At 35.2% G+C, this 26,523-nt stretch overlaps 1 protein-coding gene and 1 pseudogene across 3 annotated transcripts in view; both read left to right on the top strand.

The window, feature by feature from the left end:
- CDH12 (cadherin 12) overlaps window positions 1-26,523 on the top strand; it is a 1,430,569-nt gene that overhangs the window by 1,040,920 nt on the left and 363,126 nt on the right. The gene's annotated exons all lie outside the window — the stretch shown is intronic.
- LOC122734284 lies at window positions 6,525-7,071 on the top strand (annotated as a pseudogene).

Here is a 26,523-nt window from a genome sequence, read left to right as displayed (position 1 = left end):
AAGCTGACCCTTGGTACATTATACTATACTATCCCTGTCATAAGGAAAGATTATTTGCCACTATTCTCATTTCCCCAGTTTCAATTATCAGCTCTGTTTTGTTGCATATGTACAAAATGAATAATGATGGCCTAGGTGGGAAGTATTTGAAAAAGCTTCACAAAAGAACTGTTCAGTTAATTGAGTCTACCTGAATCGCATATATTGGCCAACAATATGTCCCAACCCAAGCCTCATTGGCCATTGTTTGGCCTCTAAATGGTTCAGAGTGAACATACATAGTATTTTTTTCTTTTTTTGCCAGAAACCCTGAGGGCCATTCCCTACCAGGATTCCTTCCTTCCTTCCTTCCTTCCTTCCTTCCTTCCTTCCTTCCTTCCTTCCTTCCTTCCTTCCTTCCTTCCTTCCTTCCTTCCTTCCTTCCTCCCTTCCTTCCTTCCTTCCTCCCTTCCCTCCTCTCCTCTCCTCTCCTCTCCTCTCCTCTCCTCTCCTCTCCTCTCCTCTCCTCTCCTCTCCTCTCCTCTCCTCTCCTCTCCTCTCCTCTCCTCTCCTCTCCTCTCCTCTCCTCTCCTCTCCTCTCCTCACCTCTCCTCTCCTCTCCTCTCCTCTCCTCTCCTCTCCTCTCCTCTCCTCTCCTCTCCTCTCCTCTCCTCTCCTCTCCTCTCCTCTCCTCTCCTCTCCTCTCCTCTCCTCTCCTCTCCTCTCCTCTCCTCTCCTCTTCTTTCCTTTCTTCCTTCCTTTGCCACTCTTTGCCTCCTTTCTTACTTAGTCCTGATAACAGAATAGGTGTTGCCTCAGGCAAATTGAGACTTGGGAAAGACCTTAGCTTAAAAAAAAGCCAAGGTCTCCCACTGAATCTGGGCCATCTCGCTTCATCCTGATGTATATCTTGCCACTGGACCCATATGTGTTTGGTGGAAAGAGTGAGGCTGGTAACTTTGCACAGCCCTCCCTCACTTAAATACAATTCACTTCAAGTCATGACATCACCTCCAGATATCATGGTTCTCTTCTAGGTCAAAGGGCAAAGAATAACATTTATGATAGCTTAGAGTCAATGTGCAGATGAAAACCAAATAGTATTTTTTATAAATGTGCTCTAGTTCTATATATATACTTGAGAAATGAGGGCTTCATCAGCAATACTTGTTGCAAAAATTATTTCCCAGTTTTAAGCTTTCCTTATATTTTTGGTTACATCAGTTTTGTTTGTGCAAAAGCTCTTAATTTTTTATAATCAAAATAATCTATTTTATATTTTAATGCTTTCTATAACATATTTTGTCCTAAATTTTTTTCTCCTGTCCATAAATCTGAGAAATTGGCCCCATGCTCTTTAATTTGCCTATGGTATCACCCTTTAAATGTAAATCATTTACCCATTTTGACTTTATTTTAGTATATGTTGTAAGATGTTGCTCTATACCTAGTTTTTTCCATACTGTTTTACAATTTTCTGAAGTTTTTGTCAAATAATGAATTTTTGTTCCAAAAGCTTGGATCTTTGGGTTTATCATATATTAGATTATAATAGCCATTTACTATACTGTAATTCATACCTATTCTATTTGCTAGCACTTACTTTTAGAAAAAGTTACACTCTATTCTGAAGAACTGTTCCACAAATTTTTTCTGACTTTCCTTAAAGGTGATTGGAATGTAAAATATTTTTGTTGTTGTTATTGCATTGAAATTCTAAGTAGCCAAATGGGAAAAGGCAAAGACTGGTTCTTTTCATCTTCCTTCATCTTCCTTCCCTTCCCAGATTTTACTGAATTTGTGTATTCCCAGTAATATAGCCTTGTCATGGTAAACATATGTATCTTTTTTCTAAATTATTGGGATTTTGCATTTATTAAAAATTACTTTATTTGCTACAAGATTGCAATATAGTTTAAAATGGCACTGTGGTCTAAGAATAAAGAAACTATAAGTGTGCACATCCTAAAAAAAGCACTAATTAGATAATAGGTGGACAGAAATTAGAAGCATAAAATGTGTGTAGTGATAGCTTAGAAGGTACGTGCTGAGTTCTGTAATAAGGTAAAGTAAAACAATATTTCTATCAGTTAATATTATTACTACTGACTAGCCACCTATATTTTCTTTCTTGACATTTCTTTCCTACTAGTATGTGATATATTTAAAGATTCAAATTATTATTTACATCCTGTGAAGAATCAGCTTAAATTTAGATTTCCCAGACAAGTTGGAAAGGTAACAAATTTATATTCACCAGGGAAGTGACAAAAAAAAGTGTCTATCTAGTGGGTGGATGCCAGCACAATTATGATTTTCAAGCTAGGAGATAGGAATTATGAAAAGTCAAGATGAGTCCTAACAAAGAAGTCACATGTCAGCTTTGTTACAAAACAAAGGCCTCATAGCAAAGAGATCAATATAGAAGCAAAGGATGTACCATTTTCTGTGGTGGTTGAGTATATATAAGCAGTCTGGGAAGAGAGAGAACAAGACAAGGAGCAGAAAGTCAGCAGAAAATAGAAAGTCATGGTCTACTCTAGAGTAAGCTGTAGTCAAGAGATTAGTACAATAGAAACTGGAGTTCAGGAGTCAAGGTGAGCATGATTTGGCAGTCCAGAAAGTATATTGTTTGAAAGATACAATCTTAAAAAAAAAAGAAAAAAATTAATTGATTTTATTCTTAGAATTTTTTGCCTTCAATTCTGTTTTATATTTTCCATCAAGGTAGCCTGTTGTCTCAAAACTGTAAGTGAGTACAGAAGTGGCTATACCTGGATAAGGAAGGGAAAATAGTAGCAAACATATGTCTAGTTTTTATATGGAACCTCTTCTATCTGTTCCTAAGAAAATTACTAGCAGTTCCTAGAAACAAAATAAAAAGTCTTCAGTGGGTGAAGACTAAGGGACATTTTACAAGATCCTTTAAGTATAGAAAACCTTTTAGACAAACAGTGTTGAACATGTACTTTCCATGATTTCAAAATGCAAAAAAAAAAAGAAAAAAGAAGTCTGTGATTTGAAACTATAGCATAAAGTCTTAATGTGAGTAAATGTCCCGTCCCTGTCAATATTAGTATTAATGATAATGCTTTTGTAGCTATGCACAGCTATACAATTATCCATGTATTTTCTCATGGTTCTGTGAGATAAATCATACCTTATTTCCAGTTTGCTAATAAGTAAAGTGGGGCTCAGAGAAGCTTAAATGGTCCCCCATGTTGGCATAAGTGCTAATTGATAGAGCCTTGGATTGAAATGGTCAGGTCTTACAATTCCTCCTGGTTTCCCTGAGAGCTTTCTTTCTGAGTGTTAAGCACTCGAATTCATAACCAAGAAAAACTGAAATCTTTATGGTTCTGGTTTTCATTATGATTATTTTAAATTTTGAGTGTGAGGGGCTCTCTGAAGATGGTTGCTGTAATGCTGTTGCTCTGCTGAATAAACCTTTTAAATGCAATACTTAGCCCAACTCAATAATTGATCAATTCATTCAGACAACTTATTTGTCTGATTCTGTTGGTTTGGCTGTGGTATTTTACTCAACTCCCTGGTTTAGTGATTTGACCAGTTATATTAGGCAGAACTATGAACCATTTAAGCCTTTATCCTTCTCATTATCCTTTCCAGCCCCTATAATTCTATGATTACATTGACTACTAGGTTTTCATTAGAAATGGATATTTTATATGTAGATTACTCACTTTGTGTTAATAATTTTTTGTGTTTATAATTTTCTTATTTTCTGCCTACCTGTATTGGTAGACCTTAAAATGTATTTGTCCTCAACCTATTGTGGAATGAGAAGAACTGAGTTCAAGACCTAAGAATTACTATCTGTGTGATGTTCAGCAAATCATGTAACTTCCTTCTGCTTCATTTTTCTCATCTATGAATGGGAGGGTGGTTAGATGACCTCTAAGATTCAATTCAACTCACAATCTCCTGTATGATGCTACAATTTTAATATCTTTTTATGTTTTTTTTAAATAAGGACAACAGATCTATGGTAAAATTCATTTTACTTACTACTCCATCTCTGCAAAAAGAGTATATGTGGTATAAAATAGACTAAAATGAACATACATTACTATGAATAAAAATAAGTTTTTCTTGACTCCATGTGACCAAATATCTGCAAAGCTGCTTACTTTTAGTATTTTTGAAGCTTGTTGAATATGGTATTGCTAGTTTTTCAAAGAGAAAACCTTGATCTCATGTAAAGAGCATCAGGGTGACTTTGAAGGATGCATTAAAACATAATTACATTTCACAGCCCCCACACCTCTAACAACCTTAGTATGCTTTAAAGGAAAAGAGCCTCAGCTAGTTCATGTCACATTTTGGGATATCACTGCTCCAGGGTTCTGTGTGTAGTGATCATGCTCACATGACAGTGAGAAAAAGTGATCCCCAAAGTAAGCCTGACAGCAGGCCTCTACTTCTTTGTATCTTTGTGAATGATAGTCCATTAGGGGCAATGCTGCTTCCCTGTTTATGGCTCTCTGAAACTGTCTTTATTTCCTAAGTTTTGGCAATGTTCTTTCTTGGTTCAGCTCATCATGCTGCCATTATCATAGTATATTGGAAATGACTCCTTTTATTGTCCAGTAACTCTGTCTATAGTCACTAGAAGCACTAATGTGTGATTCTGTAGTGCTTTCATCTTCAGGATGTTACATTCTCCTTAGCATTCAATCAACATAAGCAATATGTGCTGTGTGAGGAGTAAGCCAAATGCTCTAACAATAGATTTTTGCTCTTGTGAGAACACATGCATCAATTGATAAACTGTAAGCCAGGGGGGAAAGCATTTCCATTATTAGTTCAGTGCACCAATCATAAAACCTAAGGTACCGTTTTTCAAAGGTGTATAATAAAAGCCAGTTAATGGTCCTTACTTGTCAACACCAGCTGCATCCATCCAAGAGCAGGTTTGTGTTTCTGACTTAACCCTAATTGATGGCAATGGTAGATATCCAGAATCAATCAATGAATTTCTGTGGATTCTAAAGGAGATTCTCATATAATCCTAATGAATTCTGGCACCTGGCATTTGTGTAGCTTAACAGCTGTCTTAGAAAAAAAAGTAGTGCAGACCTCAAACAATGACTAAATTCTCTTTCAGACTTTCTTGGTTTTAGTTTTCTCTTCAGTAAAATCTAAAACAAAAGGCTTTTTTCCCCCCTTTAATGCTTATTGTAAGTATTATTTTATATCCCGGGTCATTTGTTCATTAGTTTCTGTACATTTTGTACTAAATGTGTTACACTAATCAACTTTTATATATTTTAATCAGTACTAAATAATTTTATTGATTATTGTTTTGCAGTGTTAATTTAGATCGCATACTGCTAGAACCTCTTCCTTCCTTTATTCTTTTATTCCTCCTGATGAACTGTTATTTTTTTCCCCTAGCTCTCAGAAATAATCAACCCAGTTCATATCCAAAAGCATTGTGCTGGGAACTAGGGGTACATAATTAAAAAATAAATATCCTCAAGTAGTTTTCATTCTAATAAGGGGAAATAACATATATATGGAATATATAGTAAATCCAATGTATTTTAAGGGGGAACAAACAACAATGCGAGGTGGTGTCTCTTAGAAAATTTGAATGAAGATATAGATTCTAAAATCAGTGTTGAGGATGGATGAAGCACATTACAGGTATAGACATTTGCTTGTGAGACTGAATGTCAGCCAGGGTTGGAATGTTGAGTTTGGTAGTTCACTTGCTTAAGAAATAGTATGTGAGAAAGGGAATAATATGAGAAAAAGCTGAAAAAGTTGCTTCAGGAATGTCATAAGAATCAAATGAAATAATGGATGTAAAGCACTTTGCAAACCTTAAAGTACCAAATACATGCATGTGGGTTATTTTATTTTCATTTTTATTTTATTATTAGCCTACATTCACCAGGCATCTGGTTGATGATGACTAAGCCTCTTCTACACTCCTGATGAGATCAAATAATGTTTGCAGAGTAATAAAGGGGTGTTCAGGTATATGTAAATTAAGAAGTCTCTCTTAAAAAAATGAGCACAAACTTTTAAGTTTATTCTTTATTATTAATAGTGTCTTAAGTATAGACAATCAAGAAAACAATAAATCCAGCCCTAATTTGAAGTGATGCTGATTTCTGAGTTGTAAATGCTTATTCTGAAAGGTTTTCAAGCTGGTTAGGGTTGACTTCAGCACACCCCTTGGTAGAATGAACCCCAAAGCCATAGTGATTGGCAGGCATGAGTTTATATTATTGCTAGAATTGGCAGGGCCAGGCCAGAAGCACAGGAAAGGAGAGTCGCTGAAGTTTCCTGCTTCAGTAGTGCTTGAATGGAACCTGCTGCTCCATTCCAGGCTGGAGCCTTCCTTAGCCACCTCCCCACCTTCACCTCCACTAACCAACACTTCTCCATCCTACCATTTGAGCAGCAGCCGTCAGTCTTAGCCACCCTGTCTCTGTTGCCTCAGCTGCAGCCACTGCACAGCCGCCTCCTCCCTTCCCTGCCTCCTCATCTTCACTGCCTCCACCATCTCCTCCACCATGATGACCTCATCTCCCTCTCAGATGCTCGAGAGCTACCACCAGGACTCTGAGGCTGCCATCAACCAGCAGATCGAGCTGGAGCTCTATGCCTCCTATGCCTACCTGTCTATGTCTTACTAGTTCGAATGAGACGATGTGGCCCTGAATAACTTTGCCAAGTATTTCCTACACCAGTCCCACAAGGAGCTGGAGCATTGTGAGAATCTGATGAAAATGCAGAACCAACATGGCAGCTGCATCTTCCTGCAAGACATCGAGAAACCAGATCATGATGACCAGGAGAGCAGACTGAATACAATGGAGTGTGCTCTGCACTTGGAAAAAAGGGCCAATCCGTCCTTACTGGAACTGTACAAGCTGGCAACTGACAAAAATAACCCCCATTTATGTGATCTCATCAAAACCCACTACCTGGAGGAACAGGTAAAGTCCATCAAACAGCTGGGTGACCAACCTGCACAAAATGGGGGCCCCTGATTCTGGCATGGCAGAATATCTTTTTGACAAGAACACCCTTGGAGACAGTGACAATGAGAGCTAAGCCACACCTGGCTTTCCTAACACCAGAGAACTGTGAGCACCTCTCCTCCTGTCTTTCATTGCATACATATTTTGGTTATCTGACCTTTTCATAATCTGTACTTCTGTTCCAAAAAACGACCACCATTTATATCCCAATAAAATGACTTGGTACTGACGGGAAAAAAAAAAAAGTATGGGCAGGGCCAGAGAAGATTTTTGAGCTAAGGCCTTCAGAATTTTATTTTAAAGTGGATACATTTGAGAAGGAACTACCTGGAAGCAGGGAGCCCAATTAAGAGTTTACTCTAGTAGTCCAGGACAGAAGCTAAAATGTTGGCCATGTTAGTAGCTTAAAAAGGGATGGTTATGGGAGATGGTAGAGGCAGAATTGACAAAACTTGACCAAGTGATTGGATATCAGTGGCTGGTTAAGAGAGGAAAGTCAAAGATGACTCTGGGGTTGTGACACTGAGTGACAGAGAGAAATGCAGTATCTTTAAAAGAAATAGACAAGGGGGAAGCTAGCTAGCACAGTGGATAAAGCACTGGGCCTGGATTCAGGAGGACCTGAGTTCAAATCTGGCCTCAGACACTTGACACTAGCTGTGTGACCCTGGACAAGTCACTTAACCCCCATTGCCCCGCAAAAAAAAAAAAAAAGAAAAAAAAAGAAAAAGAAAAGAAAAGAAAAAAGAAAAGAAAAGAAATAGACAAACATATAAGAGAGAAGGAAGGATAAGTTTAGGATAAAGTGATTTACATATTCTAATTGACATCCATTATAAAATTGGAGTTAGTATCTCATGTAATACCTTGACTTAAAAGATGGAATTGGAAACAAATTTTAAAGGATAAGCATCAAATATGTTGCCTGGGCACATGGAATATAAGATGCTATATGATTGAAGGGGTTTTTTTTTTTGTTGTTGTTGGGGGGGTGGGGCATGGAGGAAGGATAGCACCTTTCTGACCAATAGATTCACCTCATTGTTTATTTCTCCTCCACCCACCCCAGCCACTAATGAGTTTTCACTTGCCTGGAAGTCCCCTTAGTCTCATTACTACTAGGATATAGATTCAGGACTTCTCATTTGCCTCAATATTTATTATCTCCTATGGAGCAGGGCAGCTGTATTGGTGTTTAGCAGTAGGTTTTGCTATTATTTATTGATGAAAAAGCATACATTGAGTTAGGAACTTCAAGTGTTTTGCCCCAAGGCAACCATTATCAGTTTATGAAAGAAGGATGGGGAGGATATGTGGTGGCAAGTGAGACAAGAAGCACTCTTCCTAAATCTCAGCCATCCAGCAATGTTAGAAACAACCCAGTCCTGAAACCCCATTAAAAACTATCCCCTGGCCTGTCAAGTTGCAAATAAGCATGCCCACACCCACTGTGGGGAAGTCCTTTCCTCAGTCTTAAACAAGTTCACATCCTGTAACCTTATCAAAGGGAGTGAGGAAGGGGGCAGCTAGGTGGTGCAGTAGATAAAGCATTGGTCCTGGATTCAGGAGGACCTGAGTTCAAATCCAACCTCAGACATTTGACACTTAGTAGCTGTGTGACCCTGGGCAAGTCATTTAACCCTCATTGCCCCACAAAGAAAGAAAGAAGCTGCAAAGGGAGTGAGGAGCTCATCAAATTAAACCAGGTTTCCTCTGATTGAAGTAAGAAGAGGAACAAGGGGACTTATCAAAACCAAAACAGTTGGGGGTGGGTGGGTGGGTTCTAGGGGTATGGCTGTCAATTGTAGGAGCTGTTAATTCTAGAATTTACAAAAGCATGGTGAATAGGTCTATCCCATCTTAGGAAGAATTGTATTCAAAAAGCAACATACTAGCCATCACTTTAGTTGTACAAGCAGAGGCAGGATAACTGTCTTTCAGGCATGTTTTACAGGGGCATCATGTCTCCAGGGTATATTTAGACTAGGATGAATTCTATATTCCTCTCGAAACTCTAAGATACAAGGAGGGGGAAATTCAAGCAGGAAAGTAATCAGAATTGTAGATTAGCACAGTCTGTGTCAGTGCTCAGTCAAGATAAAAAAAGGCTTTGTGTTATAAAATGTATTTGTTTTTTGCCAGGCATTGACACAACTTATTCCTCCCTTTACTAAGCAATTGCAGCTGTATTGTTGCTGACCCCAGAAAAGACCATACAAAACAGGCATTGTGGTACAATGAAAAAGAGCATTTTTTTCTGGAATCAAAGGAATTGGATATGAATTCAGAGTTGCTACCTATGAAACCTTGGGCAAGCCATACATCCTCTCTAGGTAATGTATGGTAACTAAGGTAAACTCAGTTAGTTCATTTGTAGAATAAGGAAGTTGGATTAAATGACCTGTCAAGACACTTCCAAAAGGAAAAAAAACACTCTAAATTGGTGAAACTATTAAATAATTCTACAGAATCTGTGGCAATTTCTCCAATAGCTAAACTAGTATAGTGATTCAAATGTGTCAGCAAATAATAGCTATTCCCAAGCACTGGTATACTTAATCAGTTAATTAGGTAATTTAAAAAAATCTATAGTCATATTTCTATTCAAGTGGTGATTATACAGTGTTAAAGAAAAAAATTAATATTGATATTTCTTTAGAAGTAGAGGCAGTGTGAAGTAGTGAGTAGAGTTAAGGGGTTGAAGTCTAGATAAGTTGGGTTTCAATACTATCTCTGTTACTTACCAGCTTTGAGCAAGTTACTTAAGCTTTATTTGCCTCAGGACATTTCCTTATATGCTAAATTTACTGCTTGTGATTTTAGTTGTGGAAACATTCTCTACACTGATTAGAGCTTAGAAACTTTGCTTATTGCCTCATGTAATAGAACAATAATAGATATTTACTAAGTATGGGTGTATGATGTGATTATCCTAAACTAATAATTACCAATAAGAGACAATAAATCCACGATCTAATATAAATAGCCCATATCCACTGTATTTGACAGCTTCATTTTTTTAACTTATCAAAGAATATTCAAAATGTTAATGTGAACTAGATGAATATGCACCAGGTATTTACTTCTATAATCTTAGGCTGTAACTGTCTAACAGAGCTGTTCACACTATAGGAACAAAGTGAGTTGAAAAGATAAAGATATGCAAAATTATGCAGGGACTTGCAAAGCCATTGACATTATATCATGATTATGTATTTAAATAGCTGAAAGTCATTTGTAGTCTTAATATGCTTAGATGATATATACCAAAGGACATGATGAAGATGGGCCTAAAACCATGCCTGGGCAGGAGATAATGGTGACATTTGTCTAAATGCTGCCAATATTGCACACATTTTGACAGATTGTATTAATGTAAATGCTATTTGGAGAATCAGTGTTCAGTTTCAGAGATAAAAACGTAAATTTTCACTTCTCTTCTTGAATTACATTTTACTTCATGCTATGTTAGCACTAATTTTATAAGGAACTGGAGAAAGATAGATTTCTCTATTTTGTGATAAGCTATTCTACTTCATAAGTTAAAAAACATTTATCCAGAAACAAAAAATAATCATAGAAATGTATCCAAAGCACTGACTGAATAAATATTTCTTTCATAGGAAAGAAACAGTATGTCATTGAATCCCTCACTTTAAACTATTTCTCTGTGGGAGGGAGGGAGCCAGTATCATCTGCTAATTAAACAAAATCAACAGTGGGAATCTGACAGAATGATACACAATTAAGGCTGAGCAAACAGTCATGTCCAGATTTAACAGATTTTGATTTTTCTTTCTGAAATAGCAGGTCTTTGTCTATTTTCCATTATTTTTGTAGCAAAGATATTGATGGCATTCTGTAACTAGATTACAGTATTCTAGTCAAATGAATCTAATAACTGCTTTATACACATGAAATGTTGAAAAATACTTCATCTAACCATATTTTAAAATTACATGCTATAGTGAATAATTAGGATGTGTTTTTTCCTAATAAAACTCTCTTTAAACAAAGATAAATGATCCAGATTTCATAAAACAGATTCAAATTTGATGAGATTGTTATCTCCTTTAATTATATGTATCAGTTTGTTCAGGTGCTGAGAGTGAGTAGCAGAAGAATTATAAGTATATAAGAAAAATTGGGAGAGGAAGCTAAGCTCACCCTGTTTGTCTTTTGTATATCTTTCTCGTAGCTTCTACAATTACTGTCTCTATCTTTCAGTTACAATTCCTATAGAGATTTATTTATGAACATTAGTAATCCACTAAAGGTCCAGAAATGTAGCACCAATGGAGTTTGGTCTTATTGACTCAATCTTCTCAAGCTTGCTATATAGTTGTGTGTGTGTGTGTGTGTGTGTGTGTGTGTGTGTGTGTGTGTGTGTGTGCATGCATGCACATGCGCTTAAACTGGGCACAAGTTAGCCTATCCTTTTTTTCCCCCTTATGCTTTTTCTGATGAGATACTTCCACCAGAATTTCTGTCTTTTAGCTCATCCGATAGGTCGGATTAAGGCAAAATAGTTTAGGTTGGGTTGGGGGCATAAGGATAAGAGAAGAACATTAATTTGAGTATTACAGGAGCTGTGACTGCTGCTTACCACCAATACAACCTTGTATAAGTCTTCTAAGTCTCAGCATTGTTAGGTGTAAAATGAAAGAGCTGTCCAAATGAGATAATATCTATAGCCTAGTGCCTGGCACATAGTAGTAACTTAATAAATGCTTGTTCCTGTCTCCCTATCTCCTCTTTAAAAGTGATCTCTAAAGTCCCTCTCAGCTTTAAATCCCAGATTTAACCTATTTTCTTCTAGTTTTGAAATCAACCTCAGCATAATTTTCTAAGTCTATTCTAAAAGTTCATATTAAATAGAGCTTTAATCATTTGAAAAGCCCTTCTTGAGCAATATCTTATCTGACCATTTCAATAATGCTTTAAAGTAGGTGCCATTATTAGTCCCATTTTATAGAGAAAACAAATACAGAAGGGCCAAGACTTACACAAGAGTCACAGAAATAAGAGTCTGAGGAAGAAATCAAACCTGGGTCTTCCTCTACAGCACTCCATCCACTACACTATATGAACTGTCCTACATTTAGTTAATTGATCATTAATTACTACCAACTCTGTAGAATATCTATGGTAATATTTTAGTAGTGTTTTTTAAAGTATTAAACAAGGTCCCTGCTTTAACCTTTTAATTTTATTGGTGAATTCACATTTTGTCTTCTTTTTTCAAGTGCCTCCTTAATAATTATTTTCCCACATACAAAGAAAAATCTTTAAGAAAACAAGGAATCTCCCCTTCACCATCCCAAGATGCTTTTGAGCATTGAATTTATTAAAAATAAGTAATTCTGGAAGATGAAATTCATAAATGATATATAATAGAATCACTGAATCTCTGAGTTGTACAGAACCTCAGACATTTATTAGTTTCTAATATAGAGTTAAATAACAGTTGCATTTTCTACTTCTTTGACAAGTTGTCACACCACACCTGTTTGAGAAAACCTTTGATGATGGGGAAGACATTGCTTCATTTTTTCTCACCTTGTGACCTTTTTCTCCTGTTTCTTCACTCTGGGGGCAAACAGAATAAATCAAATTCATCTTGAGCATTCAAAAGAAAGGTAAGCCTCATTAAAAACCTAACATGGCAAAACCACTAAAGAAATGAATGTTCTGAGTCCACATTTAAATAAAGACATAGTCTTAGAAGCAGTTTTTAAAATTTGACATTTTTTTTCAGAATACCAAAAATGATTTTTGAGGGAATTTGCATCTATAAAGTAATTTCTTGGTTGTTTGAGTAAATAGTTGTATTATCCATTAATCAACCAACTATATTTTGCTTACCCTGAAATTCTTTTTCCCACTTTTCCCCACAAAATATAAGATTGTTGGACTATCAAAATCTGCTATTTTAATCATGTATTTGGAAGAAGTTCTCTTTGTTCTCTCAAAATAATATGGACTGGGATTTTAGTTGGACAAAAGATCTTTGGAGAACAGGGTAATAAGAGAGGGATTCGTCTTTCCTGAGGAATCTATACCAAACTGATTTCACAAATTAGAGGCAAGTCCTTGGTATCTAAATACCTAATAACATTTATTGTTACCCAAAGGTAAATTTTAGAGTTCATCATTCTACCTCTTCCTCTTTTTTTCTTCTTCCTCTCTGGAAATACATAGTAATAAAAAAAATCTGAAAGTTGTGAGGGACCTCAGTGACCATCTAGTTCATTCCACCCCCTTAAAAGAACCCCAACTATAACATACCTGATAAATGTTTATCTCGTCTTTACTTGAGGATCACTATGAGAGAGAACGTGTACCATCTTTGTAATGGGGAAAGATTTTTGTTTGTTTGTTTTTAGTTTTTTATGCTTTGGCATGTCTCTGATCGTTAGGACTTAAAGCCTAAATTTGCCTCATTTCAACTTCCAAGGATTATTCTTGGCTCTGTCCTCTAGAACCAAACAGTACAAGTCTAATCACTCTTACAAAAATTATCCTATTTAATACTTAAAGGAGGCTACTTTATAATCCCCCATCTTCCTACTCCCTGGCTTCTCTTCACTAGGTTCAAAATCTCCAGTTCATTCCACTAGTCTTCATATGACATAGTCTCATGGCATTTCACCATCCTAATTCCCTTTCTCTGGATATTCTTCAGTTTATCATTTATATTCCTAAAAATAGGAACCAAAAACTGGATGTGAGTACTCAAGATCTGGTCTAACTGGGGTAGTGTACAAAGGGATTATCATCACTTTATTCATAGGAAGTTGGACTGGATGATCTAAGGTGCCTTCCATTTCCACATCCATGATGATCTGTACTGAGTTTTTAGTCCACTAAAGACCTCAAACTCTTTTTTAAGTGTAACTATAGCTATATTGTCATCTTGTTCTTCTGCTCTTGAACTTTGTAAAAAAAAAATCCATCAACAATCATTTATTAAGTGCTGACTATGTGCCTATTCTTGTGCTAAACTGGACAGGTAATGAAACAATCCCTATTAACAAGAATTTTAAGACCCAATAGGGAAGATTATAAGTATGTGTATAAGTACATATAGACTAAATATAAATGTGCATAAATACAAATAAATTTAAAAAATAACAATCAACAAGGTAAGTTTAGAATGAGGGCACAGGCTGCTGAGGGAAAGAGAAAAGACTCCATGCCAACAGTAGTTTAGAGCTTTGTCTTGAAAAGAGTGACCTTTTTTTTTTTTTTGTGGGGCAATGAGGATAAAGTGACTTGCCCAGGGTCACACAGCTAGTAAGTGTCAAGTATCTGAGACTGGATTTGAACTCAGGTCCTACTGAATCCAGGGCCAGTGCTTTATCCACTGTGCCACCTAGCTGCCCCCGTAAAGAGTGACTTTTTAACACAGGTGTGAAAAAGAATGCATTTGAGGTATAGGAATAGTCCAAATGTTCGAAACACAATAGAAAGAGTCTCATTTATGAGGACCAGAGAGAAGTCCACTTTGGCTGGATAGCAGGTTGTAGGAGGGAAGAGAAACAATATGAAATGAGAAGAAAAATGTTTCCTTTGTTAATGTAAAATGATTTTGTCACCTTTGAGGGTTTTCTTATTTTCAAGATGCTAGGTTAAAAAAAATCAACAACACAAATATAATATAGCAGAAGCACAGTAAGGTAACTGGAAACAAACCTGGGGATTTTATTGAACTGAAAGCTCAATTTGGATTATCATAGTATTTGCAGATGGAAGGGAACTTATATCACTTCTTCTGATTCCCCATTTTACAGAAAAGGCAAAAGAAGAAACTCATAGAGATCAAATGTTTTTCATTGTTATAAAGATATTTGGCTTCCTATTAAAGACCAATAGTTAAATTGGTTGGAAAAATAAGAGCTTTTTTGATTGTGTCAATAATAAATCACAATCAGTTTTATCTGATATAAAATTTCAGTTTCTTATATGATTTTACTGTTACCTCACTGAAATATTGAACTTAATTGATAGTATAAGTCTATATTAGATTCCCTCCCAACCCTAGTGTTACATATTTTTTTACACTTTTCAAGTTAGTAGTATGATCCATGAAACCTGATTAAGAGCCTACTAAGCATGATAAATATCATTCTCTCTTTCCACAGCCTAGTTACAAAATGATCTCAACTATAATATGATTCAGTGGCATGGATTCAGGGAGCACATTATTGTCAGGATCCATTTTTGCATTAGGAAAATCTCAGCTCATGAAACCATTTAATGGGGAAGGGAGACCTTATCTTCTTCAGAACTGAAATTGGATAAGTGCCTACAACGTGTGTGTCATTTAGTCTAAATGATTTAGAAATACTCTTGGTACAAAAAAAAAAAGTTTTGCATCATTGCATAACCTAAAACAAATATGTCTGTGCTCATGTAATATTCTGAATCATAAAAATGGGAAAGATATTGCCCTCTCTTTTTATGCTCTTTAAGTACTATTAAGATTTTCTATTAAAAAAAGATTTTCTATAAAATGAAATAATAAAAAAATTGAAATAAAAAATACAGGATTAAACTATTGTCTCACAATATGTAAATTGGTATGCCTTTATAAATAATTTTAAAAACCCTCTCATTTTAGGTAAAACACAAAAGATAAATAAATTCTTCCCTAAGGCAAAAGGTGGTGTAGTAGATAGAGCACTGGGCCTGGAGTCAGGAAGATCCTGAATTCAAATATAGCCTACAATTATTTACTAGCTGTGGGATCATGGGCTAGTCACTTAATTGTCGATCTGATTCAATTTCTTCACTTGTAAAATGGAGATAATATCAACTTCCCAGAATTGCTATGTAACTAAAGTAAGATAATTTAAAACAGCTTAGCACAGTGCATGGCACATAAAAGGTAAATACTTTTCCCCTTTTGTATGAGGACCTACTTGAATATAGGCAGCATATATTTGTAATTTTTGGGGTAGTTGTCTGTGTGTTCAGGTTGGGGATTTGCTAGATAAAAGGTCAGAAGAGAGGAGAATTAAATTGGAGATAAAGGCAGTATGGAAGCACATGGGCCATAATCCTCCTTCTCCTCATTTCCCTAATTTCTTTCCCAACATAATCATGGACTCTTTCTCTGGGACTCACCTTGGGTTCTAATAGGTGAATTTTTACCTTATCCTGTTTCAATTGGGTCTGCAAGTTACTTCCTGGCCATTCTTAATCTCCAGGTGAATATAACTAGCTTCTCCTCCAGTTTCCCTTTATGTGTTTTCTTCCCCCATTATATGCTCCCTGAGAAAATACTTAATAAATTTTGGTGTCAATAGTTTCAGTCTTTCTAACTCTTTGCATCCTTATTTGGAGATTTCTTTGCAAAGATATTAGAGTGGCTTGCCATATCCTCTCCAGCTCATTTTATAGATGAGGGACTGAGACAAACAGGGTTAAATGACTTGCCCATGGTCACCCAGCTAGTAAGTGTCTGAGGCTAGATTTGAACTCGTGAAGATGAATCTTTCTGACTTTCAAGACCAGTGCTATATCCACTATGCCACCTACCTGCCCCCTTCATAAATGCTTTGTCATTTATTCATCCATTCTGCAGTTAATACTGGTGATGAAAATCAATATGCTTAAATAGCCTGAGCAAAATGGCATGTTAATTCAAAGTTTAAACAAAACAGTTATAATACTATTGTTGTATCTTCATGCCTTTGAATAAATCCACAAATAGTTCTGAGATTTGATGGGGTAGGCTAACAAGGAATGGTATAGTCTATTCTAACAGTTGACATTTTAAAAGTACTTTCTAGATTTGTATGAAAAGTATGTGATAGGAGCAGCTAGGTGGCGCAGTGGATAGAGCACTGGCCCTGGAGTTAGGAGTACCTGAGTTCAAATCCGGCCTCAGACACTTAACACTTACTAGCTGTGTGACTCTGGGCAAGTCACTTAACTCCAATTGCCTCACTAAAAAAAAAAAAAAAAAAGTATGTGATAAACATATAAGATAATTTTAGTACAAGTTTTCCATTTTTTCCTTTTTTTTTTGAATTCACAAAGCATCATATTCAAAAATCTCTGCTTTGATAGATCCATGAACTCCTTTATTTATATTCTCTTACCCTCAGCATATCCCAAGGTATTCATGTATGTAACCTGCTGCCAAATGTTTTCTCCTTACTTGAAAGGCCCAGGAAAACCCTGGAGACGTCTCGCTTTTCTCTGATTATTCTCACCCAAGTAGAATCCTGGAATATTATTATTTGTCATCCCCTAAGGGTGAGCATCGTGCATTACATTAGAGCCTCTACTTAGAGTGTTACAACTCTTTCACACTTTTGAAGCTAAGAGTTACTATAGTTGACTTATAACTGTCCCACAGACACAATGCTTTTTACTTGAGGCAACTGTAAGAATCCTTTTGGGGGGATGCTAAAAGGTGGGTCAGCTCAAGTTTAAACCATATTGTTCACCAATGTCTTGTGACTCCAGAGAGCATTAACACCTCACACCTTTACTTGATTAAGAATTCCTATTCTTTGTATCCCTAACACTTAGGACTGTGTTTGCCACAAAGCAAGTTTTTAATACATATTTGTCAGCTGATCTGTAAGTACTATGTGCTTTTATCAAAGTGCCATGTAACTTGGCTGATTGGTTTGAACAAAAGTTATTGTGATCAGACTGATTCTGATGTATGCAGCATGCCCTTCAATCAGGCATGTGGAATTTAAAATATTTAGCTTATTGATTGAGCCTTTGGGGAATTAGTGAAGCAAATCCACTCTTTGAATTTGTCTTTCATTCTCCCACTTTCCATTATCTGGTTTAGATCATGCTTGTTTCAGGGTAGAGAACAGGCCAGACAATTATGCCACTCCACTTAAAGCTGTAAGGGACTTGATACATTTGTTAAGTGGGAACATACCCTAGTTGGTTGCTAAGTGTGAAGAAGTCCCAGACATATCCCTAAGGTGTAAAATAAAGTTACACAAAGTCTATTCAGTCTGACTGAGGAAACTTGGTCATGTCCTGAGGTTCATTATAAAATATCAAGCCATTTTGGATCTGGAGAATTCAAATTTCTGGCAGAGTAGAAAGAGCTTTCCATGAAAAGGATTTCCTTGGGGGAGAAGAGAGTGCCTCAGACTATTATCTTCTTCATCCCTTGTCCTGAGGAGGACTTTGTGACCACTGAAGGGTAAATATGACTTTAGACTTCTCATTTTCTTCTCATCACCTTAGCATCATCCCTGAAACATCTGACAATTATTTACATTAGGAACCACAAGCAAACTGGACAAAGATTCAGAGATGTACAAAGAACCCAGCACAAAAGCTATACCATAATTAAACAGAGAATCTTGGAAAACTCCAGCAAAAGAAATAAGATTATGCATCACCTCTTTGCCACATTTTCTCTCTAAGTCTGTTTCTACTTTTTCTTTAATGGGAATTTTGTCACAGACTTAGGAGCCTGTTTAATTAATTTAGTTTAATCATCATCATTATCATATAGTTCAACATGAGGTAGTAGAAGGGGTGATAGTGAAGGTAGTCCCCATAGAAACCAGTAAAACCAGATCCTCATTTTATTAAAGCAACCACTTATAGTATAACTTCAAAAATAAAAGAGAACCAAACAGACTTCTCATTGATAGGGCAGAGAATCCTAGCCAAAAAACCTATTTGAATTCTCTTGGGAGGATAAGAAAGAACATGATGCAGAGGATGGGGTTTGCCACATGAAAGCAACAATGTAAAAATATTGTAGTGCAGGAAACAATTAGAGAAAGGGATGTTTATGAAATCAATAGGGAAAGGTTTTTGCTTGGGCAAAGAGAAGTGAAAACTTTCACTAAGTTAATGAATTAATTTAGAAGATGAGAAATTGATAGATGCTTGTTTAAAGTAAAATTTAAATTAATAGCTATCTAGTTTTGAGGCAAATTACTCCAAACAACAAGAAGAAAATAGGAGGGAAAATGAAAAACTCATTAAGATATGTATTGTAGTTTTGTTAGAGAAAAAAGCATGCAAATCACAAGATTCTAAAGTTTAAAGAAATTATATTCTTAAAACAGCATATTCATGAAGGTCAAGAGTATGTTTTTCAAAAAGTGTTCATTGGCTTCATTTTTTATAATTTTATATCAGTTTTAAAAGTCAGTCATTAAATAAATTAGAAAATAAAACTAAATCCATGAACTACATGCATTATTCAACAAGATGATTCAAGTCAGGTAATTAGGAAGTACTATGAGGATTCTTACAATTCTTCCAACTCATGCAAATTTACATACACAGTAGCACACGTGCTGCAAATAAATACATTTCAATTTTTACTTTATGTAATTTTTTTTTAAGTTCAAATAGAGAAGGAGTTTTGGTGTAGTGGATAAAGAGCTGGCTTTAAGTAGAAAGACCAGTATTCAAGTCCTAATTGAGGGATGCACTGTGTGACCGAGGCAAATCCCATACCCCCTTGGTTCTCTAGACAGTTCTCTAATATTTTAAGTTGCAGAGACTTTGCCAATCTGTGCTCCAGGAGGCAGTTTCCTCATCCAAAAGTATCCTATGTCAATTAAAGTATAGTTTTAAGAACTGTCCTTATTATACCTGTGTCATTCTGAGCTCTTTCTGAATGATATTTGTTGGATGTTTATAATATGTATTATTAAACTTTTAGAGAATGTACAATTAGTTTTCCTCAATAAGAAAAAAAGTAACAAAATATAAAATATATCCCCTGAAGAAACAACTCCATATTAATGAAATTTTCAGAGAGCTCAAATTTTCTTCTGTAGTCCAAATATTTGGTTATCACGATTATTTAAATATATGCAAATTAAAGAAAGGATACTGATTCAATAATAACAGACCACCTCTTAGTTGTCCTCCTGGGAACCCAAGTTAAATATACCTTAAAAGTTAGAAAATTTTAGATTTGTATTTAAATAGTTACTAAAGTATCAGTACTTTACTTACTTTATTGAGATATTTTTCTAGGTATCTTAAATTCCTTCATGTGTAAATGGTTTGAAACATAAAATATTTCCCCAAGAATTTCTAAATAATCTTGGAATGTTCAGTTCAAGGTAAAAATATCAATTCACATTATCTTTCTCTTCCTTTTCTGAATCTGTTCTTATTTTGTTTCTTTCACCATTTCATAGATAAACTCATAGATTTAGAGCTAGAAGGAACCTTGAAGCCATTGAGGCTAACACTTTAAAGGAAACTGAGACTGAGAGGGGCAAAGTGAACTGCTCAAAGTTACAAAGATATTTCCTGAGTCAGAATCTTAACTTAATCCCGCCCCCCTCCCCCCCCACCCCGACTCCAAGTCCAGTATTCCCTATTTATTGTACCAAGACAGAAGTGAAATATAATCCATGCATTCAAGGAACAGATAATATGTATATAGATAGAATTATAAAAAGTATATAAAAACAAACCTATAAGATTTGGCATGGGGGAATCAATAGCAGTCAGGGGAAGAGGAAATATATTGCTTGTGGTAAACTTTAAGGCAAACTAGGGATTCTAACAGATGCCAACGAGATGGGAGTATCTAAGTATGGGAGACAGCCAGTACAAAAGCAAAGAGATGGAAAATCAAATGTTATGTATGAAGACCAGCAAGGAGACCAATTTGTTAAGACCTTAGAATAGGTCTTATGAAAGGGAACAGTCCATTACAACCTTAGGAAGGTAGATTGAATGGACTCAAATGTAGAATGAGACATACATTTTTGGATATGGTCAGTTAAAGAATTTCCTTTATTTGAATATTCATACTTGTTTTGCAAGGTTTTCTTTTTTTTCCCTTTTTTTCTTCCCTCTCTCCCTCTTCTGCTCTCTTTCCCTTTCTCTTTTGTTTAATGGGGGTATAGTTTGATGGAAAAAGAATAAATTATTGTTGATGAAGAAGAAAGAAAAAATAAAAAAGAAAGGGAAGGGAAGGAATCCAGGATGCATAAGCACTGATTTGTTTTAATATAGTTTATCATCAATGGTGTTTAATTTCTTCAAGACCATTGAAAGATGAATTGAAAGATTTAAGAATATCATAGGAAAAGAGACAAAACTTTTTACTTTATGCAGTGGTTTCTAACCTTTTGTGTATGTCATAGACCCTTTTGAGAGTCTTGTGAAGCCTGTTGACCCCTTCTCAGAGTTACATATTTTAATGTATAAAATATATGGAATCACAAAGGAAGCCAATTTTATTGGAATAAAGCTGTAAAAAATATTTTTGAAAAGTTCACAGGTTCCAAGTTAAGAACCCTTATAGTCTTCATAGAGAAGTAATACAAAGTAGAGTTAGTTCAACATGTAACCTGCTAGAGTTACCTATATTATAGTGGTCATAATTGGTTCCTTATATGAATGAAGCCTCTATGAGTTTTAGGGTGGCAAGAGAGTGAAAATGAGACTGAACTGGCTGTATTCTAGTTACATTGCATTATCCTTTGACCTGGGTTAGTGTCTTTCCCCTAGAATTCTGAGAATTGAGTCTTTATTATGCCTTTATTTTATATACTTGTTAATTCTTTTGTTAATAGACTAATTAATCAGTTAGCCAATTAATTATTTAGCTTATTGTTTAATTCATTCATTCATCCATTCTTTCAGCTTCAGTTATTGTCCATCATGCATTAATTTGATTGCCTTTTCTCTTTTATTTAAGGAGATTTTATCTATTGATCTATCTATTTATATCCATCTATCATCTATTGATCGATCTATCTATCCTTATTGATCTTGCCAACATAATTCAGGAACTATACTTTTTAATTGCTGGAGAAATATTCTGTATATTTTCTATAAAATAAACTGGTAAATGAAATCACTATTTTTTATAGTTGCTTACATAGTCTCTCTAGAGAAAGAGCATGTAATCAAACCATAAACTTGAGCTGCCCATTTTCAGTGTAATTGAAATGATTTTCAAATTGCTTTTATCCATATTGTGTTTGCTACTGTCTTTTCTCTAAGCAAAATAGATTTCTAAGGAGAATATCCTTACTTTCATCCATTTGTTGTGTATGGTATCACTTTCCTTAACCTACTTTTACCTTTTTGTTGTTATGTCCCTGTCAATATTATGGCTTTTAGCTTCTGGAAATGAGTTTGCTCAAATGTGGTGTTTAGTTAACTCATTGGTAATCACAAGTAACTTTCTACACAGTAATTCCATGATACTTTTTTAATATAGTAACTATGCAAATATAGTGATAACATGTTTAATCACCACTGAACACTAAAAAAAAAAAGAATACCTTCTACCAATTTTATTGTTATATCCTTTCATTCATATAAACATTGGGGGGTAAAATGTGTATTTAAATCATTTTCATATGGTTGTAATACATATGAATCAAATCCTAAGGTTTTATATTGTATAAGGGTACATATTTCTCATAATTTTATAATATCAAATTTTGTTCTATGACAACCACTTGGTTCCCATAACACCCATATAGATTTCTTCGACATGTATCAGAAAAATGAAAAATATGTACTTTAAGGGATATATACAGTAAATCAAAAGCTCTTTTTCCTTAAATATTTCCTTCAACTATGTTATACGTATTTTTGAAAACACATTTTGTAACATTCAAAACAAAGCCAATCGGGTTGGCATGATAAATGATTATATAAAAATCTTTACAAATATATTTGTTAAGCAAAATATTTTACCCATTTACACTTAAGTCCTTAGAGGATCATTCTTTAAACAGAAAATGCAAGACTGTGAGAAGTTCATTACATTGAATTTTCTTTTCATATTGCTATTCACAATGAATCTTTCTCTGCAAACTAATGAAATACTATATTTCCTCAGCTAATGGAGATATATGATATCTTGTAGACAAGTTCCATATAATATTCAATATTTTAAAGGGCTAAACCATATCCTTCAATTCAACATATTTATAATTTCCTGAAAATGAGTTTTCCCTTAAAGCCATTATAGCTATTCAACAAGCAAAAATCTTACTCTACTAAAATCCCCTTTAAAACTGGTAGTTTGTTAAAAACAAAAACATAAATGCAAATATTACCTTGAATTAGAATTTCAAAGTGAGAAGAAGCTAATTGAGTGATAACATGTTGGTTCTGTCTCATATACACAGAAATATTATACACATGTGTGCATTCATCTATGTTGTAGGAGGAATATTTTTTCCAAAAGTTAGATTCTAGTAAAAAAAAATTTAAAAAGGATTTCTAGAATGTGTGTGCCCATACCAACAATGCATTCTGTATTGGTAAATATTATTGAAAGATAGGTACTAATATCAAAGATATGCTAAGGTTTTTAGAATAAAGTACTTCAATTTTAAGTAGATATAAATATCTTGTCTCCTTCCTAGATATGTTCATTTCCAAATCCTAACAAACATCTAAACTTCATAATTGTATATATTTGGTGATGATTTACTCTTCAGATGTACAACATATTCCAGATGTTCTCAACATTGACCATGAATTTGAAGTATTTAAAATGAAAATTAAATGAAAGCATGATGCATTGTGAGGAGGGTGAAATACTGAATTTAGTTCTGTGACCTTGAACAAGTTACATGACATCTCTGAATGGCAGCTAATTTATAAAATGAGGATATTGCTGCTTCTTTGCATATGTCACATGGGTGAGATTTCTTGCTCTAAACTTTGACAGTGCTGTATTAATATCCAAACCTGTATGATTTTATGGATACCAACAGATAATTGACTTTAAATTATGAAGGATGTAGAGCAATCTGCCTTCAAAGAGAATCTTCACATTCTACTGGGATTCAAAAGGGACCTTTTTTGAGCTTGTATGCAGAAGTATATCACACTACATGAAGATACATAAAGTCTTAACCAGGTCCAACATGCCATTGAGTCTGCTCTAAGACAGATGACAAACATGTGGCCCACTGAAACTCGCAATATTCCAAAGTGCAGCCCAAACCAGATTAAAATAAAACTGGAAAATATTAAACAAAATAAACATAAATACAATAGAACATAGATCATGTTTATATGTGGGTTTCTAAATCAATATAGGGCCCCAGAGATCCTTATTTTTTTTAGGCAATTGGGGTTAAGTGACTTTCCCAGGGTCACACAGCTTGTAAGTGTCAAGTGTCTGAGGCCAGATTTATACTTGGGTACTCCTGACTCCAGGGCCAGTGCTCTATCCACTGTGCCACCTAGCTGCCCCAGAGATTCTTGTATTTTGAGTTTGACTCCACTGATCTAAGATATTTTAATACTCTGGTGTGATCATTGGACTTCACTGCAGCCACGACCCCTTTCCATCATCATGATTCCACCTTGTTATTTGTTTAAAGTTGTGTAGCATTTACCTTATGTACAATCCAGTGAGACAACTTCTAGCTTTTATAGCTTGATCACAAAGCAAATTTCATTTCATATTTTTAGAATTCTTCACCACCTCCTTCAGGTGAAGTTCACATTTACACTTCTTATGGTCATCAGATAAATGATCTAATCAATCACATGCCTCAGCTACAACACAAGCAATAACTCTACTGTTATATTTGCTTTCTAGTGATAAATGATCACTTTATTAAATAATTGTACCCACTCAGAGCATCCTCTTGACCCCAAAGCATCCATTTTTCTAAGGCCAAGTTGCTGAGTCATGGAGAGAAATTAACACACACACACACACACACACACACACACACACACACACACAAACCCAGAGAGATACAATCACACAGAAAGGCAGAGTACACATGTGTGTTTATTGAACATCATTTTCTTCAAATGCTATGGTAAGTATTGGGGATAAAAAGAGAAAGAACAAGACAGTACCCACCCTCAAGGGGCTTATATTCTAATGAGGGAAGGCAACACAAGTATTGCAGTGGTGACTATGCAGTTGTCTTAAATATAAAGAATTACTTAAGTGCTTACTGTGTGAGAGGCATGGGATGTAACATGGAAAATGAGTGGTAATACATCATAAGGCTATTGATTAACAGGTACTATACAGGAATGGTCATGAGGATTAGTTTCTAGTCTCCAGAGCTGTGGGAGGAGTGGAGCACAGGAACTTGGCATGAAAATGGCTGTAGGGAAGTGGTAGCAGATTTCAGGAATGAGTCTGGGCTAGAATGGCAAGGGTACAATTAAGGATGTTGGCATACTTCAGACTTCAGCCAGGTCTTGGTCCTTAGGTCTCAGAAGAAGCAGTAAATCCACCATGGCCTTGCAAGAAAATGCTTCTAGGACAAAGCACATGGATATACCAAGCTCTTTTAGGGAATTTTCATCCCATGCTTCATATCAGCTAAGAAGTCAAGGTTACTCAGATGTTGTATAGGGAAGTGTCTGCTCACTCAAATGAATTTAATTTGTTTTCCATCTCTGAGGTCAGTCTCAGGGAGGGACCAAATGAATAGGGTTTCATAGAAGCACAAGGTAGTAGGAAGAGACTAACAAGCAGGAGAAGGGAGAATGGTTAAAACAGAGAAAAGTAGTTGGATCCCAGATTGTGAAAGGCTTTCAATGTCAAATAACTAAAAAGGAAACTATATTTGGAGTGAAAGGACTCGATTCCACTAGGGGCAGATAATTTTACCTCTATGGGCATAGGTTTTCTCATCTATAAAATTAGAAGTTTGTACTAAATAACCTTCAAACTTCAAGTCTATGACCCTATGGTAGCATTACTATGAACAAGAATCTCATTTAATCTACCAGCACTCAATTATTATCTGAAGAGTTCAATTGAATTAAATAAGCATCTATTAAATGCCTAAAATGTGCAAGCACCTTGTTAAGTGCTGAGGATACAAAGGAAAAGAAAGACAGACCATGCCCTCAAGGAATTTGTGATTGAATGGGTGAAGACAATACACAAATGAAAGCTGAAAAAGGGTGGAGCAAAAGGTAATACTCTCTGTGTGTGTTTGTGTGTGTGTGTTTGTGTGTATGTGCATGTGCACTCAGAGTGAGGGGCAGGATGCTCTGTGGAGGCAAAATCAAGCAGAATCCTTGATGAAAAAATGGAAAGTTTACTTATCACTGTGGGCTTGAAGAACAGATTATTGATACAAAAGACATAATTTTAAATGATAGCCTTTATTGATATATGACAGCATAAGATTGTCACATTTATACAATGTATACATACATATATGCATATGTATACACATAAGCATATGCATATATACACACATGCACGCATACATGCATACATGCATACAAATCCTATAGAAAATCTGTTGTTGACTTTGTAATTATTCACAGATGAAATTTTATTTTATTGTAAAATTCATAGCATTGACATATTGAGCATCACAATTGAAAGGAAAATTTTAAAGGTTTACATTATGGGTTGAATAAAAACCCTACAAATTTCTATGTGGTCTTTCTCCCCATAATAGAAAAATCTATATTGCAAGGAAGAATGGAAATAAATGGGTTATTTTTTAGTAGAAAATATTTTTCATAATAACAACAAATATCTCCAAAGTGATTAATCTTTTCATAAAAGATTGGTGTA

The sequence above is a fragment of the Dromiciops gliroides genome, chromosome 1, assembly GCF_019393635.1.
Source record: "Dromiciops gliroides isolate mDroGli1 chromosome 1, mDroGli1.pri, whole genome shotgun sequence".
NCBI classification, from domain to species: Eukaryota; Metazoa; Chordata; class Mammalia; order Microbiotheria; family Microbiotheriidae; genus Dromiciops; species Dromiciops gliroides.
Note: the sequence above shows the minus strand (reverse complement) of the source record. Positions and strands in the feature narration are given on the sequence as shown.